The following is a 21,774-nucleotide window of genomic DNA, read 5'->3' on the forward strand; positions in this document are numbered from 1 at the left end:
CTGTGGATACATGTAATGTAGTCTGTTCAAGACAAATGTAAAATTCATTAGGGCTTTTCATGTAGAAGTGGAATGTAGACAATCTTTCTTGATATAACAGATGAAGTTGGTTATAGTTAACATGTGTTACACTAGCAAAGGTTCACCTGTTTGACTTTTTGTTCTTTGTTGAGGAATAGAAAATAGAGTAATATAGATATGCTAGGAAAATGAGAACTGGAATGCAGGCCAAAAGCTGGTCTATTCCAAATGAATGCAACCAAGACTAAGTAGCATCGTGTTCATCTGACAGACAAGTGTGGCTGGTGGAGGTTGGTCCTGCATACTTTCTTAGGCACATTCTCCCTCTTTCTACTCATAGCTTTCAGTAATTTGGTGATAAAATAGCCAGAATACATGTCTTTTATATTTGGGAGCAGAGAAGGATAATCCTTTTCATTCATCTAAACTTTTCTGTTATTTTTGTAAAAAAATTATGTGAGTACCCTACTGCCTCGGTTTGGGCACTCCCATTCAGCATCCATAATCTCAACATAGATAGTTTCATCTATGGTTAAGTACTTGTCTTTAGTTAGAAATCCATGGCAAAATTAACTGGGCTCTAATGGAGTCAATAAGCCTCTCTTTAACAACTTTTTTTTCAGTTTCCTAAAAGTGTTACACCATAAGCAGTGAAATTATGATGCCTTCAGTAGAGAGAGAAATTTAATTTGGTGCTTGGGGGGAGTGGGGAAATGAAGGGAGTTAATTCAGTTCAGTGAATTGAAATACAAAGTGTCCAAAAAGTCAGGAAATGTAAGCTAGACTTATTTTTAAACAGCATGTTTAACTTTCAAATAACATGTTTGGTATAATTTTCTTTAATCTTCAAAAACCTTTCCAGTTGAAGTTTCTCTAAATTCAGAGGAATGAATCAAGTTCTTAATCTGAAAGAAGTTGAGTAAATATAGTGTTTCCAAAAAGTTTGAACACACAGGGAAGATGGTGTGTTCATCAATTGAGCATATTATTTGAAAACATAACTCACTATTTTAAAAAAGTTTATCTTATGTATGTATGTATTTTTGTTTCACACACTATATGTTTTCTTTCTGTTTATGATTTCTTTTCCTTTCGTGTTTCAGGCATAGTACTAAAACAACTGTCCAGTAAACACAGAGACCAGGCAGCTAAAAAGCAGTCCCCTCTCATTAGGGTCAAGGTCTTCTAGGCAGCTTGGAGCTGCACCTTAAATTTAGGATGGTGGGAGAATAAAGAGGGGCAGATGATGGGAGTGGAGGGTGCTGTGGCTGGCTTTCTTTTCACTGTACCAACTGGATAGAGTCATAATTGAAATCTTAATCTTGTTTTGACCACATGAAGTCCTGGAAAGGTTAATAACTCTAGCACGTAATATTATTTTAACATTTCTTATTTTAATCTGGTGCCAATTGACGTATAAGAACTTTTTCTTAACAACAAGGTCCTACTATACAAGCACAGGAAACTATATTCAGTTTCCTTGTAATAATCCATAATGGAAAGAATATGAAAAAATATATATGTATAATTGAATCTCTTTGCTCTGCAGGAGAAATTAACACAACAATGTAAACCAACTGTACTTCAATAAAATAAAAACCCCTTTTCCTTATACATGCTAATGCCTTTGGGATTGGTAAGTACTACCTCATTTAGAAAAATAAAAACATGATACAAAAGTCACTAATGTTTCTGAGGAAAACTACTACTTCAGTGCCACTTAAAATTTTTTTCCGGGGAGTTCCCATTGTGGCTCAGTGGGTTACGAACCCAACTAGTATTCATGAGGATATGGGTTCTATCCCTGGCCTTGCTCAGTGGGTTAAGGATGCGGCATTGCCCTGAGCTGTGGTGTAGGTCACAGACACAGCTCAGATCCTGCTTTGCTGTGGCTGTGGTGTAGGCCAGCAGCTGCAACAACTTGTATTCGACCCCTGGCCTGAAAACTTCCATATGCTGGCGGTGTGGCCCTAAAATGCAAAAAAATTTTTTCTTTCAGTTCAGGATCAGAATTTCAGTGTCAAAATGTTGCTTTCTTTGTTAAAACAGAGAATATCTGATTTTTATTGATTAAAAAGTCTTCCAAACTGACAGGTTTTTAGAATAGGTATCGCAGTGAAAAGTATACATAGCTCTGTGAGTTGGGACAGGGAGGAAAGAAGATTCAAATAGTGTGAAAGAATACTATCACCCTACAAAACTTTATGAACAGTTCCTTTAATATTGTATAGTTGAATCTGAATTTACAAGATTATTGGATTTAGGAAACGTTAAGATTGATAGGTGAGCAATTTGGCTATGGTTTAATCTGCTGGAATGAAACTCAAATGTTAGTGGATCTTAAATAAATTTTAGATCCAGTGAGCTATATGCAGATAGCTTTCTTTTCATATCATTAACATTTTAGCCTTGGTCATACCTTATGAGGAGGATCCTGCAGTCTTGGAATTTGACTAGGTGGTCTCTGTGTGGCCCCCTCTAAGATGAGTGCAGTCTCTCCTCCCAATTGATAGAACACTATGGACACAGTGTAACACATTTTACTGGAATCGGAGCTGTAGCCGCTGGCCTGCACCATAGCCACAGCAGCGCTGGATTCAAGTCATGTCTGTGATCTTGTTGGAGCTCACGTCAGTGCCAGATCCTTAACCCACTGAGCAAGGCCAAGGATTGAACCTGCATCCTCATGGATACTAGTCAGATTTGTTTCTGCTGAGCCCCAGTGGGAACTCTGGTATATTCTTTTTTTTTTTTTTTTTGTCTTTTGTCTTTTGTCTTTTTGCTGCTGTTGTTGTTGTTGCTATTTCTTGGGCCGCTCCCGCAGCATATGGAGGTTCCCAGGCTAGGGGTTGAATCGGAGCTGTAGCCACCGGCCTACGCCAGAGGCACAGCAACGCGGGATCCGAGCCGCGTCTGCAACCTACACCACAGCTCACGGCAACGCCGGATGGTTAACCCACTGAGCAAGGGCAGGGACCGAACCCGCAACCTCATGGTTCCTGGTCGGATTCGTTAACCACTGCGCCACAACGGGAACTCCGTATATTCTGTTTAAGTAAACTGTTACATATTTTGAGAAAGATTTTCCTTGAAAGTCGTAAAAATAGAAATATTTTAATGTTTAAAGGAGTTCTCTCAAGCCGTTGTGGAAATGCTCAGTTTTCTTTTGAGGTTTTTTTTTTTGCCACTTCCATGGCATGTGAATTTTCCAGGCCAGAGACTGAACCTATGCCACAGCAGCGACCCAAGTGGCTGCAGTGCCAGTGCTGAATCCTTCCTTAACCCTCTGTGCCACAAGGAACTCCTCTTTTGAGTTTTAAACCACCTTTATAGATACCTGCAGTAGAAGCCTAACTATTTGGGGGAAACATGATGATGAAAAAACAGTAGAAGGCATTATTATTTGATAGAACACTTGCTTTGTAGTTAGGTAGATCTGAGTTTGGATTCTAGTTGTAACCCTGATGGCCTTTGTGACCTAGGCAAGTTTTTTAAACTTCTCTTGGCCTTAGTTGCATTAATTGAGGTAATACATGTCTCATATTTAAGCCAGAGCATTGGGGCTTTATTAGGGTTAATGCTCTTTTCCTCCTTCATTGTTTCATGGTGAGTGGACATGTTCTGTACAGCATTTACTCTCTCACATAAACCAGGCCCAGCAGTGTACTTTCTCCACCATTGACAGTCCACTAGGATCTTGGTGTTTTGGGAACCTGCTCTCAGCCCCTGTGCCCCAGGGGCAGAGGGCTCTGCGTAACCCTGCTAGTTTTGGGAATCATGCCCACTTCTCCAGGGTTTTATGGAGCAGACACCAGCTGGGCCCTCTTTCTTTCTTTTTCTTTCTTTCTTTCTTTCTTTCTTTCTTTCTTTCTTTTCTTTTCTTTTCTTTTCTTTTCTTTCTTTCCTTTCTTTTCTTTTCTTCCTTCTTTCCTTTTCTTCCTTTCCTTCGTTTCCTTCCTTCCTTCCTTCCTTCCTTCCTTTCCTTTCCTTTCTTTCCTTTCTTTCATTAAAGTATAGTTGATTTACAATGTTCTGTCAGTTTCTGTTGTACAGCAGAGTGACCCAGTCATACATATGTATATATACATTCTTTTCCTTGTCTTTCAAATAGAAGCAGATATCACAGACTATTGATTCCTGCTTGGATATAATTTACTGATGGCTCCAGATATGGAGTTTGCACTCACACTCAGGAGAGAACCCTCCTGATAGCTATAACACTTGGAGTGGTGGGCACAAGTTAGGCATAGGAGATCATGGGAACAGTGGAATTGTGGCCAGCTAAAGATGGGAAAAATCTCAAGCTAAGATGGGAAAATCTCAAGCTAAGATGGGAAATATTTGAGGCCTAATCTGCATTTGGCTTTCATTTACTCCATACTAATTGAGAACACATTCTTAGGCTTTGAAGTTGTGAAAAGCTCTCCTGCTTACATTCCAGATTGATGTTTATCTGCCTTGAGTTTTGCCGTTTGTTTAAGTTACTACATCAGGGAAACACAGACCTCTGAGAGACCTTTGGTTTATCCCCAGTACATCAGTGGACATTTCTCTTCCTGCTTCTGAGTGATTTTGTCTTTGCCTTTGTGCCTTGGTAGGTTTTCTCCCCCCTTCTGTTTAAACAAGGATTAATATTTCCTTTAGTTGAGCTGGGGCTAATTTACTCAGATTGGTGATTGTAAAGCTTTTTCTGAGCAAGTGTGGAGCAATGAATAGTCTTTTAAATTTCATTTTCTTTTGGATTTACATTTTTTATAACCTTTCCTGCCACAAATGGTAAAAAACTCCATGTTCACACTCTTTCAGTCTATGGTTAATGTTGTTTCCATACTTCCCAGCTGCTTATCATGGGCACAGCTGACAAAGCCACAAGAGCCTTTCCAGTAAGGTGAGCTGAGCTGGAGTTTGAGTAAGACAAAGGACTTTGTTATAGAATTAGGGCTTTGACAAAGTGCACAAATGTAAAGGCAGCTGGAAATTGGAGTGTGGCTAATCAGGAATATATTTTGTTATTCTGAAGGAAAAATAATCCAACAACTTGTGGGTTAATAGATTTTCTTGTTTTAGAACCCCTTTGTGTGGATTTGAAAAATATTTTTCATGTCTTTGAATATCTTAGTCTCTCAAAGAATATTGCTAGCTCTCATTTTCTTGTATTTTGTATCACAACAAAATTACGATTTGTTCTTGAGGCTCTTTACCCATTGACTCTTGCCAAATGCTCTCTATTTGATTCAGTTACAGCAGATCCCTTTATCTCTAGTTGCTAAGACTTATTAAGAAAGCATTTGCTTTTATTGTTCTATTTATTATATTGATAGTGCCAACTATGTAGAGTTCAAAGAGGCTTGTTCTGATTATTGAGATTGTACTTCTCTGGTGGTAGCTGTTTGTATCCAAAACAACTTTCTGCAATAGAGAGGTCATCTGCTTTTGGGAGAAACTATACTTTCCCCAAATCAGCAAATGGGTAATATCAATAATAAGTATAGTGAATCTGTTATCCCTCAAGACAGCATATTTACATAAGTTGCCTGAAAACCAAGATCATGTTTATTCCCTGTTCTCTTCCATACCTCACACTGGAGAAATTTAATATTATTTTAATTACCATTCCTGCAGTATTAAAAGTAATGAAATATTTTAAATGTGGGAGATAGAGAAAAAGGATAAAACTGCACTTGTGAGATTCAGCTATAAAAGTTACGTAGTAGGAAAGTGCTTTTTAGGTAATTTGGTACTTGTAACAGTCTATACCCTAGAACTGTAAAGGAGAAGAACTTCATTAAGATTAGTTTGAATTAATGGCCTGTCAGAGTTACCCTTTGCAAAACAAAACAAAACTGTCTCCCAAACTATCTCTTCCTTTTCCTTTTCCTCTTTGAAGGATGCAAAAGGGAACAGTTCATTTCAAAACTTTACTTCTGAACTATCTTTTTTCTTCTTGAAAGATGGAAGACGAAACAGTTCACATTTTACTTCTTTACTTAATGGGTGTAACTCCTTGAAAGACCACTCTGAGCTAAAAAGTTACGTACCAGAATGTTTTTTTCAGATGTAAGAAACATTTTGGATATATGCTATCTCTTCAAATTGGGAAATATTTGGAATGCTTTAGAGGTGACAGTCTTGTTCTGGGAAAGGGTCTGTTGAAGTACTCATGGCAAACCTTCTGGATGATGATGATGATAGTAATAATAGTAAGAGTCATTATTATTAAGTGCTGCATATTGTGGGCTAAGAACTTTACATATATTAATTGATTAATTTTTTTTTGCTTTTTAGGACTGCTCCTGTGGCATATGGAGGTTCCCAGGCTAGGGGTCTAATTGGAGCTATAGCTGCCGGCCTGCACCATAGCCACAGCAACGTGGGATCCGAGCCGCGTCTGCGACCTATACCATAGCTTACGACAATGCCAGATCCTTAACCCAGTGGATGAGGCCAGGGATCGAACCCCGCAACCTCATGGTTCCTAGTCAGATTAATTTCCAATGAGCCACCACAGGAACTCCCTATATTAATTTATTTAAATTAAGAGATACCTAAGAAAGCTCAGGTACAGACATTTGGTAACTTGCCCACTGTCACACATCTGGTAAATGAAAGAGTTGGAATTTGAGCCCACTCTGTGGCCTAAAACATTTATGGCCTTAACCACTTTGCTGTGTAGTAACTGAGAGGCTTTAAGTTTTCTTGTGTTAGAATTGTGACTTTGGCTATTTTTGGTACCAGGAAACCTTAAAATGGAAATCAATATTGTTTTACATAGAAGTAGGAATATTTGTGAAATTAGCAATTTCACAATTGAAGTTGGGGAAATTCTGAATTTGGTCTGAAGTCAGCAAAAAAGACTGCCTTTAACTTATCTTTTGAATCATTCTAGGTCAGTGTTTATTCTTTGTCACTTGAAGATCTGCATCATGGCATAATGGGACACTCATTTGGGGAGAAGAAATGAGAGAACAGACAAAAGATGATGAAAGTCACCATCTGTCAGTGAAACCATGGTCTGTTCTCCGGTCCTTGAGGCTCCTGCTCTGGGGAACTCCTCCCACCTAATCAGGCTACTCCTTTGAGGAAGGCCCTCCTCACGTGAGATTTGTCGTGGTACCACACTTGTGTACTGAAGTGGAAGTGTACTTTTCTTAAAACTTTAAGAATGCTGCAACTCTTTGGAGAAGTTAGGGAAATAAAGTCTGCATTGATTCAAAGACTAAATGCATTTGGAAACTATCTTGTGGAGGAAAATAACCCAGTTGAAGAGTCTCAGAATATAGTTTTGACATTTAATTCCATTCTATATCTGTCTGTTCTGCATCTGTATTAGTCTTTTGTGCAGCAAGTCAGTGTTGTCATTAGAGGTTATAGGGACACAGACTTATCTTTTTTTTTTTTTGTCTTTTTGCCATTTCTTGGGCTGCTCCCATGGCATATGGAGGTTCCCAGGCTAGGGGTCGAGTCAGAGCTGTAGCTGCCGGACGATGCCAGAGTCACAACAACGCGGGATCCGAGCCAATTCTGCAACCTACACCACACTCACGGCAGTGCCGGATCCTTAACCCACTGAGCAAGGCCAGGGATCGAACCCGCAACCTCATGGTTCCTAGTCGGATTCGTTAACCACTGAGCCACAATGGGAACTCCCCGCCACAGATGTATATTGATGCAGACATAGTAGGCTAAGAATAATTTCTTTCTTTTTTTTTTTTTTTTGTTGTTGTTGTTGTCTTTATAGGGCCACACCCACTGCATATGGAGGTTCACAGGCTAGGGGTCAAATTGGAGCTAGAGCTGCCAGCCTGTGCCACAGCCATAGTAACGCCAGATCCGAGCTGCATCTGTGACCACAGCTCACGGCAATGCCAGATCCTTAACCCACTGAGCGAGACCAGGCATCGAACCTGTGTCCTCATGAATACTAGTCAGATTTGTTTCCGCTAAGCCATGATGGGAACTCCAAAAATAATTTCTTTACCACACTAACTTTGATAATAGTGTATGTAGTTTTTGATCTAGAAACCAAAAAAAGCACGTGTTGGGCCAATCTGAGGGGTTTCTATAATGAGAATATGTCATTAATGACCTTTCTTAAGGGCACTGGCAGAATGAGGCAGAGTTGAATTTTTCTTTCTTTCTTTTTCGTCTATCATTTTCTACAGAGCTCCCTTTCTTCATCTTCATTTCCTATCTCCTTTCCTTGACTCTGCTAGCCAGCCTGCCTGCCAGCCTATCAATCTACTGGAAGGTGTGTCTGGCCTTCCTCAAAGAATTCTAGGGCATCTAGTCTGCTGTAATGAAGAGGGTATGATAGTTTAGAAATTTTTTTTTTAACCATATTTTAGCCCCCCCCCCCAATCTAGGGCTATTCATTTTGACTAAGAAGGTTACTCTCACAAACATTTCTCTATCTTTATGGCTTTTATAAGGAGGAAAATTATTAGAATTCAGAAATAATGTGACTAGCATTGTGCCTAAACCACAGGTTTTTTTTTTTTTTAGCTTAAATATTTTCAGATACCTTATTCCTCCCTCCTTATTAAACCTGAGCTTGGAGTTCCCATCGTGGCTCAGTGGTTAACGAACCTGACTAGCATCCATGAGGATGTGGGTTCGACCCTGGCCTTGCTCAGTGGGTTAAGGATCCTGTGTTGCCATGAGCTGGGGTGTAGGTTGCAGATGTGGCTCGAATCCCAAGTTGATGTGGCTGTGGCATAGGCCGGCTGCTATAGCTCCAGTTGGACCCCTAGCCTGGGAACTTCCATATGCCTCTGGTGCAGCCCTAAAAAGACAGAAAGACAAACAAACCAACCAACCAACCAACCTGAGCTTATAACAAAGTTTTTTGTGTCTTTTATGTTTTTCAAAATTTTTTTCTGAGTGAAAATGTAAATTCTTATGCCCAGTGTTTCTTTTCCTCCCCTTGTCTTTGCCTCATGCTTTGGAGAGCCCACACGTGATAAAATTTTGTGAATGAGCATTGTCAGTTGGGGCAATCTTAGAAACTGTATTTTCAAAACTTCTTAGGCCAAGGCTCTTTGGCTGTTCAACTAGGGCCACTTACATTTTGCATATATTTTCCTGCGATATTGTTACTTCCCTCGGTGATTGAGATACATTGTGTTTTTTTATTTTTAATTTTTTATTGACATATAGTTGATTTATGCCGCTGTGGGGTTTTTTAAAATTTAATTTTATTAGAGTCTAGTCGACTTACAGTGTTGTATTAGTTTCAGGTATACAGCAAAGTGAATCAGTCATACATGTAAATATATCCATTCTTTTTTCCCATATAGATTATTACAAACTAGTAACTAGATTTTCTTCTGTTATACAGTAGGATCTCAATAATCTGTTTTATTTTTTATTTTTGTCTTTTTTTTTTTTTTTTTTTTTTTTTTTGCTTTTTAGGGCCACACCTACAACATATGGAGGTTCCCAGGCTAAGGTTTGAATCAGAGTTGTAGCCGCTGGCCTATGCCACAGCCACAGCAGTGCCAAATCCAGATCACATCCTTGACCTACACCACAGCTCACGGCAACTCCAGATCAAGTCCAGGAATCCAACCTGTATCCCCATGGATGCCAGTCAGGCTCGTCAACCACTGAGCCACGACGGGAACTCCTCGTTAATCTGTTTTATTCAGTAGTGTGTATATGTTATTCCCACCCTCCTAATTCTTTCCTCCCTGCAGTGGTTTCACCTATGGTAACCATAAGATTGGTTTTGAGGTCTGTGAGTTTGTTTCCGTTTTTTAAACAAGTTCTTTTGTATCATTTTTTATTAGATCCACATATAAGTGATATATCATATGATATTTTTCTTTCTCTGACTTACTTCACTCAGTATTATAATCTCTAGGTCCATCCCTGGTTGTTGCAAATTACGCCACTGTGTTTTTTATCACTGAAAATTTGATGAAGTACTTCTTCCAGATGGAACTAAGAAACTGTTTGAAATTGTTTGGATGATTTGGAACTATATGCAAGATATCCTTGTGTGTAGAAGTAGTTGAGCTTTAATTTTCTACTCAGTAGTATTGATGAATTTGTAGTGAGGAGTATATAGCCATTTGCTGATTTCTCTATTGCAGCAGGTAGATGGAAAGCATGGTGATTGCATCCAGGCTAGCTACTAGCTACATACATGCACCTACTTGCCTTTTTCTCCCTTTTCTTTTATCCTCTGTAGCAGTGTTTGATAGGAGTTCCCACTGTGGGTTAAGAATCCGACTGCAGCAGCTTGCGTCGCTGTGGAAGCATGGGTTCAATCCCCAACCAGGCACAGTGGGTTGCCACAGCTGCATTGTGGGTTGCCACATCTAGCATTGCCACAGCTGCGGCATAGGTCCCAACTATGGCTTGGATTCAGTCCCTGGCCTGGGAACTTCCATATGCCGCAGGTGTGGCCATAAAAAACAAAGCAAAAACAGTGTTTAAGATGTATATGCACATGCGGGAATGTATTTTTCAAAAGTAATTTTTTTCTCATATACAAGATCTGTGTTTCTGTAGAGAATTCAGACGGTATAGAAAATTGTGACAAAGCCAGAATCACGATTAACAGTTTGATTATATAGGAATGATCACTGGGAACAGTTTGGAAATTGGCTTGCAAGCATGCCCATGTGCATATATGCAAGCGTAGACGTGCACTTGAGTGTAATATGAGCGAAGTTGTATCACACATGCTATTTACCAACCTTTATTTTTCACTTAATACTTTGTTGTGGTATTTTCCCAGGTTAATGAATATGAGCTTTTATTTTTTTATTTATTTTTTGTTTTGTTTAGTTTTTGACCACATCTGTGGCATGCAGAACTTCCTGGGGCAGGGATTGAACTTGTACTACAACAGTGGCAACACCAGATCCTTAACTCACTGAATCACCAGGGACCTCTGAATATGATCTTTTAAAATAGCTGAATTGTGTTCCCTTTTATGTATGGATTATAATCTGTTTCTCAGTACCATTTTAATAGGTAGTTAGTGTTCAGTTTTTCACTATTGTGAACAGTGCTGCACTAAGCATATTGCCCTGTTCATCTTACACTCTTGTATTCTAGGGGCAAACTTGTGTAACTGAAATTGCCAGTATTTCATTTTAATATAATTATACTTTGGCTATGGCAGAGTATCAAGAAATGTATAATTTTGTGCACAGCATTCCCAGAAAGCTGACAATTTTTGCCTTTAAGAATCTGAACTGTGCTCAGGTTGAATGTACTGAGCATCCCGACATATAGGGCCAAATAGTCTGACTGCTGGACTTTGGGGTTGGTGGGCCTATTTTTTTTAATAGTTTTTTTGGTCTTCTTCCTTATACAAATCTTTTCTCAAATGTGATACTTTTATTTATTTATTTATTTATTTATTTTTCAAGTGTTTTTAATCTGTAGGGAGCTCTCAAACAAGATAACCAATCTTACTTTATGATGTATAAAATAAAAGCAAGCATTGGAATTCCTGTCGTGGTGCAGTGGTTAACGAATCTGACTAGGAACCATGAGGTTGCAGGTCTGATTCCTGGCCTTGCTCAGTGGGTTAAGGATCCGGCGTTGCCGTAAGCTGTGGTGTAGGTCACGGATGCGGCTCGGATCCTGTGTTGCTCTGGCTCTGGTGTAGGCCAGGGCTATAGCTCTGATTAGACCTCTAGCCTGGGAACCTCCCTATGCTGTGGGAGCGGCCCTAGAAAAGGCAAAAAGACAAAAAAAAAAAAGCAAGCATTGTCACAGTTTATGGAATGTTCCAGTTACAGGGGTAGGATAGAGAAGTTGTTGACTAATTGGCATTAGGATAGGTAAGGACTCTTTTTAGTTTGAGGCTATTATTTTATGTCCGTGTTCCACTGGATTAGATTAATTTCTGTGACAAAGCAGCAATTTACTGCTCAGTGTAGAAGACAAGGGCACATATAAAGTGAAATAAAAGCAAACTTCTAAGATTAGAAAATTGCACTCCTTCAGTTGATGGAAGTGTGGGTGGAGTGACTGCCCCCTCACTTGTCTCTGCCTGGCATAGCCCACATGTAGTGCTCTTCCTTGGGGAAGTGTGTCCTCATCTCTGGGCCTGCTCCCTCAGTGTCTTCTCCAGGGCTGGTGGTGAGGGAGTCAGCCAGGAACTGATTGCTTGGGCCCTAGCACTTCTGCTTTGGAAGAGTTCCCTGGGATAGCCAAGCCTTGAGCTACTGAGCAGTACTGGTCCGCTCTCCGTTCTGACATTTGATTTGTGCCTGCACTAGTTGAGTACTAGGAATGCAGAGCTTAGGCCTCTTCCCTGTCTGCTTGAAGCTCACTGGGAAGAAGAGTAAGACAGCCTTAAGGCATGTAACTTTATTGACAATGTATTAAATGCCCTCTAAGTTGTATGTATGAGGAGGATCTGTGAAGGCTTCTAGAAGAGAAGAGGAAGCTTGGAACTAATGGTAGGAAATCAGAGGAACTGGACAGGCAAATACTGTTAGGAGAGTGGGGAAGAGGGGGTTAGTTAGAGGAGGGGTTGTGGAAATACATTTTAGGCAGTAGATAAAGCTCATGCAGAAGTGTGGGGGTATGAAACAGTCATCTCCCTTTTGTGATTCAGATTCTGCACTGTTGCCATGACTAGCATCAAGTGTTAGAGAAAGGCAGGCTGGGAGTGATGGGGAAGAGAGATGGTAGAGGCAGGCCAGACTACGGTGGACCTTGTGTGCCAGGATGAGGAGTTGGACTTGCTCTTCTAGTGATGGTGGAATGCCATCATGAGGTTTAATTGGCCTTGATTCATGGGCACAGTAATGAAGAGCAAATGAAAGCCTATTGTGCTGTTTTCATGGAGTCATAAAATCCCATTTATGAGTTAAGGATGTTCTAAACATTAATACCAGAGGGAGTATGTTTATAATGTCACTCAACATTTCAGCAAGGCCATCATGGCCTATAAGATGACCAGGAGAACTTCTTTAATAAAGGGGACAACATTTCAGAGAGGTGGTATAACTGCTTAGTGCTGAAAAACCTTCTCTGCAGGTAGTCCTGTCTGGTGGAGTTGGCACAGGGTGTGTCCTTGCACGGCCTTGCCTGACAGCACGGTGCAGGACAGATGGCAGGCTCTGCAGTGCAGTAAGACCATTTGCTGTGCATTGATTCTCTCCCCCTCTCTATATACCTGCACACAGATACAGACCTGCCAGAATGTCATCTTTGAATACTGAGTTAAGCAATATCAGAGTTAAAATAAAAATCAATGTTTTCAATTGATTAAATGAGCATAGGACTAGACACATGGTTATAACTCAGTAAAAACTTAATCGATATTTCAAAAAACCTTACTTTAAAACAAAGTGAATTTCAAAAATTGAAAAACACTTGGTTAAAAATCTTTTTAAAAAAATCTATCTGGAGAGATTAAGATTCAGAACTTCTAATTTGTAAGTTAAAATATTCTATTCACTTGACCTTTTTAAGCAAAGTTTTGCAAGTAAGACTCAATAGGTCATGGACTACATTAGTAATCTGATATTAAAGTGTTCTCAGAGAATTTACTTCTTTATAAATTATTCAGTGAAGTAAAGAAAATGGCTTTACTTGGGGGGGTGTCAGTGGGCTGTCAACTTGAATATCTTATTAAGCTTTATATATGTTTTTTGAGGGCGTAGGTGATGGTTTAGGCGTTCTAAATCAGTGTATTGCTTGGTAACAAAAAATTTGGGCAAGTTTGTGCTTCTTTGCAAGTCTGCCACATAACACTGAGGTCAAAAGGTACAGTCTGGTATTGGGAGGCAGACTTGATCTTGGGCAATGCGGACCGGAAGGCCTAGCCTTCCACTTGTGTCTTCATCACTTTGAGGTGTCTGCCCTGGATGTCTTATTTACCTCTGTCACTTCATCTTCTTTTGCAAAATTATTCTGATAACTCTTAACCCTCCTGACCTTTTATGGTTTTTGTGTGTGTGTGTGTGTGTGAGAGAGAGAATTGAATGTTTTAATTCAAATGTGAATGAACATTTTTATTTAGCTTGCAGAATGCTGTACAAATGTAAGAAGGCAGTGTTAGGTGTCAGATTTTTTTAGTTTGTTTTAGCAAAATAGCATACTTTAACTTCACATTAGCATAGTTTAAATAGTTGTAAGGAAAAGAAAAAGTCTACATTCACAAACTAATTAGATATTTACAAATTCTAGGTTTTGGTTAAAATTTTTACTGAAGATTGCTGAATAAAATTTTTACTGAAAATTGCTGTTGAATAAAAATTTGAAAACAGGGATTTTTGTGAGGGAGAGAGGGAAAGCTTTAAATAAATTATCTCATGTTTTCCAAATATTCCTTATTAAATTTTTGAACGCAGATAATTAACTTCTTGGGAACAGTATAAATATCCATAAATTTGCCCTTTAGGGTATTTAAAAAATATTGTTTACAGGTTAGGGAAGGGTTTCTCAGAGAGGTTAATGACTTACTCATGATTTACTTAATAGTAAGTATATGAGGATATCTGGAATTAAATAAAACCTGAGTCTTTTGATTTGTTGCCTTATTGTCAATATCTGAGTTTGTTTGTGGTGCCAAATAACCAGGTTAGGAGTTCCCTCGTGGCTCAGCAGGTTAAGGATTCAGCGTTGTCACTGCTGTGGCTCAGGTCACTGCAGTGGCTTGGGTTTGATCCCTGGCCTGGCCAAAACAAAACAAATAAAAAAACCCCAAAACCAAAATAATAAGGTTATTCAGTTTTGGACATTGATTTAGACTTAATCTAAAAAACATTAAAGTAGTTTAGAATGTACCCTCCCCCATGAACTATTACCTCAATTGTATGTAATATATATTTTAAATTATCCTACAAAAATGTGTTTGTATAGACCAGTAATCACAATTTTTCTTAACTTAGAAAAATTTAGGTACGTTGGATTTACTATTGACAAATTTGATCTTAATCAGATTTGCCTTGAGTGTTATATTGGGGAATCAGTGAAGTCCTCTGGAAGGTGGCAGTTGTGACTAAATCCACATTTCAGGAGGATAATGGCAGTTTGTTTTGTTGTTCATACGCTGTGCGTCTTGAACTTGGCAGCAGGAGTCCTCCAGGGACTATGGACTATGGCACTGTGGCACTAGTAGTCCATCAGTGACAGCCAAGCTGTTTTGAGGTTACATCTGAAGGGGACAGAGTCCTTGCTGCTTGTTTATCTCACTAACTTCAGGTGTGGAGAATGTGTTCTGCAGTCCAAATCCACTTAATATACTGAGAAGGAAAAGAGAAGGAGTTTGATTCCAGTGCCTAGTATAGAAAGCAGTAAAGATTTAGCCATTGTTACTATAACTGTTAGAGGCCTTCTAGTTTACCTTCACAACAGAGGAAGTTCATTTTCATGTTTACACTTAGTCCCTCTTGCTGCAGTTTTAGCCTCTGATTATAAAATAGCATCTCAGCAGTATTTATAGTATTTCACAGGTGCCATCTGGTACCTGTGAAACTCCTGAATGGACATGGGTCCCACCCCTTTTCCATGGTTCCGTTTGATGCGCTGTACAGCATCTGGCACATGGTCAGTCTTGGTAGAGGTTTTTTTAAGATTGTGACTTTTATGATGAAACCAAGTATTGTGTGATTTTCATCTTTTTTTGGGGTGGGGGCATATGGAGGTTTCCAGGCTAGGGGTCAAATTGGAGCTGTAGCTGCTGGCCTACACCACCGCCACAGCAATGCAGGATGCGAGCCGCATCTGCAGCTTGCACCATAGCTCATGGCAACGCCAGATTCCCCAACCCACTGAGCGACCAGGAATCGAACCCACATCATAATGGATGCTGGTCAGATTCGTTAACTGCTGAGTCATGATGGGAACTCATGTGGGATTTTAATCTTGAGAATAATTTTTTGAGTTAGAGAACAAGCTGAATTTGTGGACTAGTGTCATTAGGGTGCTGGTTGTGAGAAAAGGAAGGATGACTTGGCTTCTGTGGCTGAATGGCAGTTTAAGAGGCTGAAAGAGAGTAAGTTGTATGGTTTTTTGGAAAAACAGTCAGCAACTATTATTTGAAAATGTGTTTTGATTGAAACCATTGAGTTTGCCTGATTGCGGATTAAATCTTTATTATATGCTACTGGATTGAGGAAATTACTGATATTGGCGTTCCATTTTCTCTTACACACTGAGACCTACTCTTTCTCTGCAAGTGCACATTCCGCTCTGTCTTTTTCACTGAGGGGAAAAATAAAATCCTCTTTTGCTTTTTCTAGAATCTATCATCACTTACTGAATTGGGTGAAAAGTTAAAGCACTGAAGCCTTTCTCTTTGGAGCCTGAATGACCTGAATCCTCTTGTTGCAAAGCCGTCAGAGCTGAATTCTTAGTGGGAAAACATGTACAAGATCCATGTACACTAAGGATTGGTGCTTTCTGGACTATTTGAGTAACTTAATAGATTACAGAAAGAAGTGAAAAACAAGTAAAATCATTTGTCCTGAACAAGGTAATTGGTTCTTCAAACCCCCTACTTCCCAAGTCTGAATGAACTTTTAAGAAGAGAATGTTTTCTCTGTGGATGAAGGTTAAAATGGCCTGATACTTAAAGTGAGAAGATGGAACAGAATGAAGAACATGCATCAGGGGAGTCCAGAAAATTGGCTGCTGGCTTTGCTGTTTTATGATTATGATACTGGAGCAAGGCAGTTCCCTTGTCTGGTTTCACTTTTTCCGTCTATATAGTCAGTGGCTTTAGATGATTTCCAGGGTTATGGGTTGGAAATAGTTTGTGCACCCTTCCTTAAGAGCATAGGTAGACATCCTTGAAGCATCCTTGGCAGCTTGTCATGCAAATCTGTTTGGCTGATTCATTCATTGACTTGCCTTCTCTTCTAGAGATGCAGAATTACTGATTTTCAGGGCATGTTTGAACAACTTAATGTTAAGTGGATTATGTGAATTCCTAGTCCTCCAGTAGTCCTAATTCTATATTTTCCATCTTTTACATGACAAATCTTCACATACTGAATAAGAGTTATGTTGATTCTTTTCCAGGTTATGCTGCGAAAGCTTTGTCTGCTGTCCTTCTTTGATGTAGTTTCATGCCCTCTATAATCATGTTAGTTTGCCTGAAATGTTCCAGTTTTTCACTGCCAGTTTTAAAATCTGGTCCTCAGAAGAGCATATAGTACTTGAAATAGGATATGACCAGCATAGGGCATGCTAAGTTTTAAAAATTGTGGTTTCATTAATAAAGCCCCAGTTGATGTTTTGGTTGGTTTATAGATAGTCATGTCCTGATTTGAGCATCTGTGTAACTGTCGCCTTTGTTATTGTTTTTCTTATGAATTGCTCATAAGTAAGGCTTTATGTTACAGATGAACAGCTTACATTTTTAGTTCCAGGGCTGTACTTTATGTTTATCTTTCTTTTTGAAAGTTATTTTGGAGTTCCCGTTGTGGCGCAGTGGTTGACGAATCCGACTAGGAACCATGAGGTTGCGGGTTCGGTCCCTGCCCTTGCTCAGTGGGTTGACGATCCGGCGTTGCTGTGAGCTGTGGTGTAGGTTGCAGACGCGGCTCGGATCCCGCGTTGCTGTGGCTCTGGCGTAGGCTGGCAGCTACAGCTCCGATTGGACCCCTAGCCTGGGAACCTCCATATGCCGTGGCAGCGGCCCAAGAAATAGCAAAAAAAAGAAAAAAAAAAAAAAAAAAAAAAAAAAAAAGAAAGTTATTTTATATCTGTCCCTTGCTCTGGACTGCTAAATCCTTTTGAATTTTCTGTCTTCCCTGGGTATTAGAGAGCCCCACAGGTTGTTGTCTCCTTGCTCTCACTGATCCTGCCTTTGAGTCCAACCCAAATCTATCTGTTGATGAAAACGTTGACTAGGTGAAGTCAAATATAGCCTCTTATGGCTTCCTGCAAGGGTCTTTCTTTTTTTTTTTTTTTTTTTGTTTTTTTGGTCTTTTTTTTTTTTTGTTGTTGTTGTTGTTGCTATTGCTATTTCTTGGGCCGCTCCCACGGCATATGGAGGTTCCCAGACTAGGGGTTGAATCGGAGCTGTAGCCACCGGCCTACGCCAGAGCCACAGCAACACGGGATCCGAGCCGCGTCTGCAACCTACACCACAGCTCATGGCAACGCCGGATCGTTAACCCACTGAGCAAGGGCAGGGACCGAACCCACCACCTCATGGTTCCTAGTCGGATTCGTTAACCACTGCGCCACGACGGGAACTCCTGCAAGGGTCTTTCTACTCTTTATGTTTGACTTGTAGAGAACCTTAAGAGTGGTTCCAGACTCCAGCTGACAATGTGTTAAACATGGTTAGATATAATTGTCTTGGTTTGAAGCCTTGAATTTCTCATTAATTTGTCTTTTATCTTGACCCTTCTATATTTATAAGTTCTTACTTTTGCATACATTTGGACTCCCAGTGCTAGCTTTTTTCACAGTTACTGTGTTTTAGTTAGCTTTTACTTTGGTGATCTCTAATAATTGCTCCCTAGCCCCCATCCTTTCTTTTCATTCAGTCTCCCCATAGTTTCCTGACCTCTGGAATGGAGTGCCCAGCACTGAGTGCTAAACAAGGGGAGCTGGTAGAACAGCAGAAGGAGAAAATCTCTTATGTTAAGGTTTCCAGTGTTCTCCCAGAAGTACCATTATAAATACACATTACAGTTTTTCCAAAGACTAGCTTTAGACAGTTTAAGTATATTCCATGGGGAGGTAAGGTTTAAAACACAATTTACAAGAAGAATATACTGAAATCTTATTCTAGGTAGTTTGAGCAATGCAGTATCTTGCAAACAACTTTTTTTTTTTTTTTTTTGGAAAATAAAGGATGTATAATGAGGTAGGTTAAAAATCAGAATAAAATTTACCAGAAGAATAGCTGGTAAAAAACATAAGTTATGAGTATGTAATAGGATGTTACTACATCGAAAATACCACATAAATTCTCTATTGATCTGCCTGAATAGAAGTACTAGAGTTTGACATGGAGATAGTTACATAGAATAGGCCACATCTGCATATTTTTTACTTTGTAGCTTATACTGTACTTTGTAATATAATTTCCTTAGTTACATCAATGTATTTGACCTTAGTTTAATATATTACAAAAGAAGCTCTAGCATTGTATTTACAAAATAATATCACTGCCTAAATGTCCTATTAAGCCACGCATATTATGAATCCCCAAGACCAGTCTCATCTCTCCCTTCTATCAATTTTTTGGTCCTTCTCCTTTTCTTCCTCCCCCAAGTAAGCACATACCTGTATGCTTAAGTATATACTACCACAGTGATACCCACTATCCTTGTTGTCACCCCAGCTCCAAGGGTAAAAGAAGAGATTGGAAAAGCATCTCAGAGGTCTTATAAAGATGGGACAAAATTCAAGGACTATCCTATTATTCTGTCATTCTTAAAATATCCTTTAATGGAACATGTACATCTCGAGTTATGATAGCAATTAGTAGATATTTCTTGTGTTTGAGATACTCTTTTGTGTCAAATATTAAGCAATAATAGAACACATACTCTTGAGTTACAGAATCTTATTTGTGAAGTTAGAAAAGATGACTATATCAATTATAAGTACATTTGGGGAAATGAAGGACTTGTGAGAATGATTTTGAAGATGTATATATAAATACTTGAAATTTTAATTATTAGTTAAAATAGAACTTTTAAAAATAAAGTTGAGTTTTGCCATTATATCAGTTATCATTGGAATTTTGCCTTAGTTATATTTGGCTCTTAATTTATATAAAGCTTTATTTTATCATTTGAAGTATAAACTTAAACTTTTGCAGCATAGATTTTAGGAGCAGTATATAGCGGAATCTCCAGTGATTCCATTTTTTAATGTAGGAAATGCTGTGTCCAGAAGCTCTCCAAATGAAGGTGCTTTTAATGATTAACTTTCTGTATAGAACAAGATACTGTACAGTATGGCCTCTAGATTACAGTGCTCTAGGGGGTACACATGGAAATTGGAACTCTAATAGGATTCAGTTTTATTAAAACATAAAGTTTTTCACCTTAAAGGTTAAATATCCAATTGCATCCAACTTAGGAAATTTAGAGTTATAATTTTGGCAGTAATAGTCACTTGGTTTCTATGGGCAGATTTAGAATTTGCATTGTTGGGTGTAATTTCTGATTTATACTTCACTGTATATATAATTGAGTCTTATATTTAACAAATGAGAGAAATTCTCTAACTTCACTTTTGTGTATATTTTAATTAGGCAATATTCATTAATCAGTAGTGATTTGAACATATAATGTGTGATAGGCCCTAGGGATATAGAAATGAGATAAACAAAAATCCCTGCTCTTATGTTGTATACTTAGATAATAGGGGGAAATGCAGGAATTTAACTCTGTGATCCCATGATAAAATTAAGGGGATAATTGTGCATTGCACCAGGAATAATGTACTGTTTATAAATGCTGTTGCTTGCCAAGTTTGCACATCTGATTTAGAGGAAACAAAGATTTCAGGCTTAATTGAGGACACATGTCTTTGGTATCTTTCTTGCAGTAAATCTTTCTAGTTCTTAAAGTCATGAAACCATCAGCAGGACTTAATTTTAAAAGCCTCCAGTTGAGGCAGTAATTTACGATTTAGTGATTATTCAGTGGGGCATGGTTTTTATTTTACCAAAAATCTAGAGTTTTTAAGGTTCAGACCTTCTTTGAAGCTATTAAAGCTATGGTGTTGTCCATAAAAATAAAAAACTAGAATGTGAAAAATGGCCTGGGATTTCTAAACCATGTGCCATGTAGTCAGTCCCATTTTTCTTGATATAGAGCAGGGAGCCATTGTAAACAGGACCATTCTAATCCATATGCAGCTGGCAGCTTCAGTCTTTCACAAGTTAACAAGTAAGATCACTTTGAGCCTTATACCTCCTTTAGTTTTCGCATGGGTGCTTCATCACATGGAGGCCGGGGAGGAGGAGCCATGGAAAAGGAACACTTTGTCTTCAGACTTAGAAAGTACACTTGGAAAAGAAAAGAGAATCTTTTGAATAAAATCAGAAGGGAAAAATATGCATGCAGACAAGATTCCGGAATCCTACGAAACAATACATACTCAGACTTCTTTGCATAAGAGTTGATACTTTTTTGGCAAGTGTAAGATGTGTTTGTCATAAGAGGAAGCAGGTTTTAATGCTTAGTTCTTAGTTTCCAATCTTGTGAGCTTCCTGGTATTTAAATAATCTTTTTGACAGTGAGGACAATTAAATTATGTGGAAATTTAGCCTCTAAAGTATATTTTCCAGTATCTTTCCTGGATACTATTGACTGTAGTCTTGTCTACTAAGAGATGAATTAGATGGTCTCATAAAGTGTCTTTTATAGCCACTTTGGGAGATTTTTGAAAAGTATTTTTAATGCTGCAGGACCCCTACCTCTTTATTTTCTTATTTGTCAGTTGAATTATTTAAATGATTACATTTTTTCTTGCTCCCTTTGACTGAATTTTATGTATTTTCTAGTCTTTAGGCAAATAACGGCATAAATTTGGGCAGATGGAAAACCTCAAAGGGCTTCCCCCCACCCCCACACTCTCTGAAAGCTTATAATGTGTCCACCTCCTCTCTGGCTATACCCCTTGCGGGGAAACTCCCCCTCCTGTTTTGTTCTTTTTGGTTCATATTTGTTGAACCAAAGGTAGCAGACTTTAAGGTAGACAAGGGCAGATGGGCTTTTAAGAGAAAGTTGCTATTTAAACTGTTTTCAAGAGAAAGTCACCATTCCTGCAACTCTTGTTTTTGTTGTTCTTTTCTTG

General features: G+C 38.9%; 1 protein-coding gene and 1 long non-coding RNA gene across 2 annotated transcripts in view; both read left to right on the plus strand.

The window, feature by feature from the left end:
- ZSWIM6 (zinc finger SWIM-type containing 6) overlaps nucleotides 1–21,774 on the plus strand; it is a 199,881-nt gene that overhangs the window by 45,436 nt on the left and 132,671 nt on the right. The gene's annotated exons all lie outside the window — the stretch shown is intronic.
- On the plus strand, nucleotides 10,538–15,731 carry LOC110257312. Its single transcript, XR_002339763.1, has 3 exons — nucleotides 10,538–10,548; nucleotides 11,503–11,504; nucleotides 12,055–15,731. It is a non-coding gene; the product is annotated as an uncharacterized LOC110257312 (long non-coding RNA).

Source organism: Sus scrofa, chromosome 16 (genome assembly GCF_000003025.6).
Source record: "Sus scrofa isolate TJ Tabasco breed Duroc chromosome 16, Sscrofa11.1, whole genome shotgun sequence".
NCBI classification, from domain to species: domain Eukaryota; kingdom Metazoa; phylum Chordata; class Mammalia; order Artiodactyla; family Suidae; genus Sus; species Sus scrofa.